At 45.2% G+C, this 8,029-nt stretch overlaps 1 long non-coding RNA gene across 1 annotated transcript; it reads left to right on the plus strand.

Moving 5' to 3' along the window:
* Window positions 1-817: 817 nt before the first annotated feature.
* On the plus strand, window positions 818-7,724 carry LOC130360583 (uncharacterized). Its single transcript, XR_008890722.1, has 3 exons — window positions 818-1,311; window positions 2,737-2,856; window positions 6,646-7,724. It is a non-coding gene; the product is annotated as an uncharacterized LOC130360583 (long non-coding RNA).
* The last annotated feature ends 305 nt before the right edge of the window (window positions 7,725-8,029 follow it).

The following is an 8,029-nucleotide window of genomic DNA, read 5'->3' on the forward strand; positions in this document are numbered from 1 at the left end:
CTCCTCGCTCATATCATTAGGCCTGGGCACATCTGTACTGGAACGTTGAGGTAGATACTTGGGATCCATCGCTGGTGGATCAGGATACTCCTCCTGGAAGACTGCCCCTTTGACACTTGAAGGGAGTAAGCCAAAGGGATCTGTTGACTTGGACAAGTATTGTAGAGCCACAGTGAGCTCCTCGGGTACCCCTGTGGAGGCTTGTAGACCAAGCCTCAGCTCTGTGGCTGCTAGAGTGGGCCGGGTCAGGCCCCCGGGCAATTGATTAAGCAACTTGACTTTATGAACACAGACATCATAGAGAAGATAGATAGGGTGACAGGCCTTCTTAATGTCTTGGCCTATGGTGCCTGGGATCAGTTTGCTAACAGTTCCCATCAGGTCTTTTGTTTACACCTTATGTCCATCATTTTTGTACAAATTTGACAGACTTGTTGATACTGAGCAGGGGAAGTCTTTTTGCCCTGATTGTTGCGCTTCTTTAGGGATGCGGTACAGCTGAGATAGAGAAAGTAGCCATCCGCTGTCGGCAGAGCAGTATGTGCTCAAATTTTAGCCCACCGTTTTCTTCCTATGGCTGGGCCCCTTGATGGCTTGTAGGCTACTGGCCCTTTAAGAGGCCTGGTGTGGGGCTGCAGCGGCCTGGATTGTTGGGGCTGAGGCAGCCTGGACTGTACTAGATGGGACCCCCCTTCTAGTGCCTTCCCCTTACGGTGCATATCTTTAGGGATGCTGCTGGGCACTAAAAGGTGTACACAGGGGCCCCCCAGTATCAGAGACTTACTTTTCGCAGGCGTTGACAGAGTCTGCGCAGCAGCAGATACTTGACCGTAACCTCTGGAGCCGGGCGCAGTCACTGGAATTCGTGGCATGGCTGTGCCCAGGGATCTTCCTGCTTTAGTCCCCTCACCAACAGGCTCCGGTTTCCATCTTGGGACTCCCGGCACACGTGGATCCCTGGGATACAACTTCCTGCTCACTGCCAGCACTTCCTGTAGACTGAAGAGGTCAAACTCTGCATCGCCTTTTGTAGTGGCCCCCACAGGATGGGCGCCGGCCAGAGGGACGTCATCAGCGGGGCCTGGGACGGAAGCGAGTCAGTGGTGCATCCTCTTCATCCGCCCCTCTGGCAACAAGGGGCAGACCTTTCAAGTTCCATTTTGGGCTGGACACCACAACATTATTTCCACGCCCGGGGGCAGGACGCTGGCTCTGGCGGGAACCTTTGGCGTGCGTCTCCGGCACATTGCCCTTGCAGGTACAGCAGACATTTTGGAGCGCAACATGGCCTCCGGCCTGACTTCACACATGGTAAATCTAACTTTTGCAGATTTCTTCCCCATTGACAATACTGTAATTTTCACCTCCCCCACTACTTCTTCAGCGCCAGTTCAGATACATATTTCAATGACACAGTCCTGTACACTTTGCTGGCACACATTTTTTCGCAACGGCATGCGATTGTGACTTGGACACAGTTCAGATTTGAACTGTTGTGGGTGGCCTGGTGGTTAAGGCACACACCCAAATCCTGTTTGTGACGCCAAATTGTGGTGGACCACCGATGTATGGCGGGACCACGGGTGTAGCGGTGTCGGTGGTGGGGCCAGATGTTATTAACCCTTAGTGTTCGTGACGCCAGAGTGGATTTCGGGTACCACACGAACGGTATCTCCGCTATTCCAATGGCTAGTTAAGGAAAGGAGAGTCCACAACCAGTTATGGTTTTACGGAGGCTTTACTGAGTTAATGCAGATGGAATTATCTTCACAGCTAGGCCAGATTCATAGAGAGGTGGCCAGGAACCCAGAAGGACCTTGCAGCTTTCTGGGACCAATTATACTTGAAATAGACTTGAGACAATTATATTGAGGCTTGACTATATGCAGGACTTGACTATTTGTAGTGACAGCAGACATAGACTTTTGACTTACTGGAATGACTGTAGCTTTGTGGCCTTCCAGATGCTTCTCACTGGTACTGAGATCTCTGGTGGTTGCTGGTCTCAGTAAAGACTGATCTCAAAGAGAGTGAATTGTAATGGCTGCCCCTTTATATAATGGGGGGGCTGGACTAAAGCCCATTGGTCAAGCTGCAGATCATAGGTTAAGCTGGAGCTCTCTGGGTAACATCATCTGACAACATAACATGTGACACTCCCACAGGTCCTTTAAACAACTCGCAGGTCCTTTGGACTAACTATACATTAGGACACTGACTACACATAAGGTAGGATAAGCAACATTATAGAAACAGCAGGTGAGACCCTGCAAGGGAGCCCCCAGGTCACCAAGGGACTCAACCTGACAGAGCCTAATTGCAGTGCAGAACCATGTCCTGTACTGGGACATTACATTTGTTTACAATTTTTTTATTTGAAAAATGGGAAAAAGGGGGGGGGGGATTAATTAAAATAAAGACACTAATTCACAATCTTTAGCCCTCAGTTATACCTCTCCTGCATCCTAAGGGTCTATTCACGGCAGAATTCCACACTTCTGAATTTCCGCACCAATTCGACACAAAATCCGCACAAGCTAGAAACCATCCAAGGAAGCGGAATTGTTGCGGAAATTCCGCCAGTGTTAATAGACCCTTAGGATGCAGGAGAAGTATAACTGAGGGCTAAAGATTGCTAGCTCTCTGTAGATGTCATCTGGGCAATGTGAAGGCTGGTTGGCATGATGTGAAAGACAATCCAAACTAAAGTCAAAATTAAAAACATATTTTTTGTAGATGCATAATTTCAGAGAAGAGAACCTGTCACGTTAAACATGGTGTCTACTCTGCAGCATTATGATGATAGATAGTTTTGTGGAAGAAGATCCAGGAGAACATATATGGCTACCTTAACAGGTACGTTTCAGGAAAACTTCAGTTTTGTTTGATATTCACTGGGATGGGACAAGGGTTAAGCAGAGTTGGTGGCTGCCTAGGGCACACACGTATAACAGCAAGGGAAGGGTGCATTTTTGCTGGAGAAAAAAACTAAAATAATTCCTTATGCCGTTGCCCAATGAGCACATAGGGTCTAAACAGGGTAAGATAAGGGTGTCTTTACTAAAGGAAAAGTAGGCTTCCTCCATCCAAGCATTGTATCTTGTCACGTTGTAAATGGAGGACACATACAGTACAGAGGAAACACTGAGACTCCTCTTCCCTCCATTGCCCGTTTGAAATCCATGGCTGGCTTTGTATTCAATAACTAAAATAAAAACTCTGAAGCTCTCAACACACCCTGAGGGTACGTTCACACGCTGGTAACTAGTAGCGGGTTTCCGGCTGCGGGAAATCCACTGCAAGTTACGCAACCATTTCCTTGTATGGCTCCACAGACAGTCTGCAATGGTGGTAGATTGGAAGCGGACCCATTGCAATGAAAGGTAGCATTACTGGCAGCATTCTGCTGCTAGAAATTAGCATGTGAACTGACCTTTAAAGAATCTGTCAGCTCAAGATCATGCTTAGAGGTCAAGTTTCCAGGAAGCGGGGCTGAGTCACAGGAAGTATGCTTTCTCCCTCCCCCACCCATCCCTGCCTTGACTGATTGACGTGCAGTGCTCAGTACTGAAAGCCAAACCCTGTACATCAATCACACAAGGCAGGGATGGGTGGGGAGGGGAGAAGGCATTCTTCATACTTTATAGGGGTACTCCGGTGAAAACCTTTTTTCTTTTAAATCAACTGGTGGCAGAAAGTTAAACATATTTGTAAATTACTTCTATTAAAAAATCTTAATCCTTCCAGTACTTAAGGGCTGCTGAATGCTACAGAGGAAATTCCTTTCTTTTTGGAACACTGATGACATCACGAGCACAGTGCTCTCTGCTGACATCTCTGTCCATTTTAGCAACCATGCATAGCAGATGCATGCTAAGGGCAGCATGGTGGCTCAGTGGTTAGCACTGCTGCCTTGCAGTGCTGGGGACTTGGGTTCAAATCCCACTAAGGACAACAATAAATAAAGTGTTGTTATTATTATCATTATAATAATGACATCAGCAGAGAGAACTGTGCTTGTGATGTCATCAGAGAGCATTCCAAAAAGAAAATAATTTTCTCTGTAGTATTCAGCAGCTAATAAGTACAGGAAGGATTAAGATTTTTTAATAGAAGTAATTTACAAATATGTTTAACTTTCTGCCACCAGTTGATTTAAAAGAAAAAAGGTTTTCACCGGAGTATCCCTTTAAAGGTAATCTAGGCTCAAGTGTCTAAGAGGCGGTGCTGAGCCTTGAGCCTAGATTACCTTTAAGGTATGAAGAATTAATTCATACACTGTGGATTAAAAAAAATTCTGCATAGATTTTGTTTGGATTTTCCCTATAAACTTCAATTTGAGGACAGATTTTAAACTTAAAAAAAAAGGATTTTTAAAGAGGTACTTCGGTACTTACCAACTTATCCCATATCCACAGGATAGGGGATAAGTGTCTGCCCGGGCCTCCAGCTCTCCCTATGCACGGATTGGCCACTGCTTAGAAAAACGGAGCTGTGTCAATCACCGCATGAAGCAATCATCGCCATGCCCCCTCCATGCATCTCTATGAGAGATTCGGAGATACAGGTGGGCGGGCAGGAGATTGCGGGGGTCCCAGTAGTCAGACCCCCTCCCCCGTGATCATACACTCATCCCCTATCCTGTGGCTATTGGATAAGTTGTTAAGTACCAAAGTTCCCCTTTAAATGTATTAATAATACATTTAATTTATTGCACAAATTTTACAAAATGATATAGATTTTGATGCAGAAATGCTGCATTTCCTCTACGTGTGGGGTGAATCTTAGGGGTATGTTCACACACATGGAACTGAAAAATCTGTTCCATACCGCAAGCCCCAGTCGGATGTATAGAACAGTCACGCATATTTCTGCAATCAATCTGACCCATGTGAATACAGTCTTACTTCAGAACAAGACTTGTAGAGCGTTGTGACCCACCAGCGAGATGTGACAGAAGGTGTGGTGTGTCTCATCAGTAAACACAAGTGGTAATCAGATCCGGGTCCACCTAGCGTCTGACCCCAGCTGTTCTCCTCAGATGCAGTGTGAGGAGATTACCTGGCAGGGAAAGTTTCATGGGCCCCCGGGCTGGCAGATCATCTCCAGAGCTGGGGCGGATTTCCAGAAAGCTGTTTAATTGCTTGGCGGAGCAGATAAACAGGGAGAAGCTTGTGTTGCATACACTGGCAACAAGCTTCTCATTAAACAAATGGAGGCCGGGAAACCTGACACTGGGGAGCAAATAGAGAGTGATTAACCACAGCCTATTCCTAATACTGCAGCCCCCTTCCACAGTGCCGGAGAAGATGGCTAATCCTTCAGAGAATGGTCTACGGGGAATCTGCCGGTCCGTCTGAACTGCTCCGCTATCTGGTTATCAGTCCAGATCGAAATGTAGAACCAAATCTATAACTGTAATAAAGTAATAGTTTATTGCTCTGCAAACGGAATTATTTAAAAAAAAATATGTGAACCTGTGAACGTTCTTATACTTTTGGTGAACATCTCACACCCCAAGAATTAGCTTTACTATTAAAGAAGATGTCCATTGCGAATAAATGTATCCCCTATTTGCAGGATAGGGGATAAATGTCTGAATCGGGGGGGGGGGGGGTCCGACCGCTGGTACCCCCTGGGATCCCCCCGGCTGAGCTGCTGTGTGTGACGTTTCGCACACAGCAGGTCAGCTGGTACAAACACGCCCCCTCACAGGAACACTGTGTCTCCGCCTCTGTTTGTACCAGCTGACCTCCTGGGTGCGAAACTCGCTCTAGCAGCGCAGAGCCGGGGCCCAGCGGTTGGACCCCCCCCACGATCAGACATTTATCCTGATAGGGGATACATTTATTAGCACTGGACTTCTTCTTTAAAGGGGTACTCCACTGGAAAACATTTTTTTTTAAGTCAACTGATGACAGATAGTTAAACATATTTGTAAATTACTTCTATTAAAAAATAGTCTAGTCTAGTACTTATAAGCTTCTGTATGCTACACAGGAAGTTCTTTTCTTTTTGAATGTTCCTTTCTGTCTGACCACTGTGCACTCTGCTGACACCTCTGTCCATGTCAGTAACTGTCCAGAGCAGGAGAGGTTTGCTATAGGGATTTGCTCCTGCTCTGGTGTCAGCAGAGAGCACTGTGGTCAGACAGAAAGGGAATTCAAAAAGAAAAGAACTTCCTGTGGAGTGTACAGAAGCTGATAAGTACTAGAAGGATTAAGATTTTTAAATAGAAGTAATTTACAAATCTGTTTAACTTTATGGCACCAGTTGAATTAAAAAAAATTTTTTTCCAGTGGAGCACCCCCTTAAGTTGGTCTCCGATTTAGAAAGATTTCCCACTTGATTTTGGAAATTGCCGATGGCAGATGGCGTCTACATCAGTGTTTCCCAACCAGTGTGCCTCCAGCTGTTGCAAAACTACAACTCCCAGCATGCCCGGACAGCCGTTGGCTGTCCGGGCATGCTGGGAATTGTAGTTTTGCAACAGCTAGAGACATGCTGATTGGGAAACACTCCTAAATTTCTGGCAGACATTCCGCAAACTGTAGGACCGCTCAGAAATGCACCGTCTCCATAGGCAGCAATGTATTTCCGTGTGGATTCCGCTGAAAAAAACTGACTTGTCAATTCTTTCTGCAGAGGACGAAATCAGGATTCCCGCGGCAGATGTTTCCGCCGTGTGCATGGTGCAGCAGAATCCCATTGAAAACAACAGAATTTCCAGCTGAATTTTCCGCTCGTGTGAACATGGACTGACTTTTCCAAAATTTACCCCATTCATGTCAGTGGCACTTCTTGGTGAGGAAATGCAGCAAAGGATATGGTAAAAGTGTCACTTATGGACACATAAAATAAGTGGTTTTAAAAAGAGTAATCTCCAAATACAGGCATTTCTCCCAATAAAAGGTTTTCTTTATTCCATCAAGGTAGACATAAAGGATTAGAGTAAAAAGTACTTTCAACGCGTTTCTAGCTCGGCCTGAGCTCTTTATCAAGATGTGCATCTTGTAACACTGTCCCAGTTCTACATAATTTTCACGCATCCTATAGTAATGCAAACAGATAGTAACTTCTAGTCCCCACAGTAGACGCTGGTCATGTGGGCGAACAGTGGGACCTGAAAAGGAGCTGTATAACTTTCTGATGTTACTAGCAAGGAGTACAAAAAAATTATTTGCGGAGTGCTGCTTTAATTCAGACCCCAGATATCAGCACACTACTCATACCAAACCTCAAAATGAATGGGATTTTCCTACCATTAGGAGTTATCCTCTTCTACAGGATAGGTGATAACTGTCTGATCGCACAAGCCTGCCCTCTGGGACCCCCAATACAATCCCAAGAATGAAGACCTATATCAATATCAATGCTGTGGTACATAAATGTTCAATGTCCGTTTAACTGTATTTTGTATGTTCTGCTTTGGGTCCTGTTCAGACATTGTTTATGCCTGAACAGTTTCTGTGTTAATTCTTCCTGGGATTGGAAGAGTTAACCTTCCTGACTTCAGCACTGGGAGGATATATAAGGCCTCTTCAGATGCTGTTCTGGTGCTGGTGATTAGACCTGTATTCTGGCCATGTTGGCTTGATGTTCACTATGATTGTCTGTGCACATATCCTGAGTTTTAACCATGGTTATCTGTCCTGTTTGATATATAGATTTGAACCTGCTTTGTTTTAGTACCTTTATCGGGTGTAAGTATTCTTGGCTAGGAGCCTTTTTAGCTTTGGTATTGATGTCCCTCCATGCTTGGAGTGGGGTGTCTAGTGTGTTACTTGTTCTGAGTCCAGTGTGAACAGTGCTCTTGATTTCCTGACCCATTTAGTGTTCTGCCATTCAGTTAACCTGTTCATCCCCTGCATCTCCTGGTTTTGTCTGCTGTAAACTTATCCTTATATCTAGTGTTGTTCATATGATCATATTTGCCGTTAATCTAGATTTCGGTTTCTGAACTGTAATTTAGCCATGCTATATCCTGCCTTGTTTGTACTCATATAAATAAAATTTATAAATCTGTTTG

The sequence above is a fragment of the Hyla sarda genome, chromosome 3 (assembly GCF_029499605.1).
Source record: "Hyla sarda isolate aHylSar1 chromosome 3, aHylSar1.hap1, whole genome shotgun sequence".
In the NCBI taxonomy this organism is placed as follows: Eukaryota; Metazoa; Chordata; class Amphibia; order Anura; family Hylidae; genus Hyla; species Hyla sarda.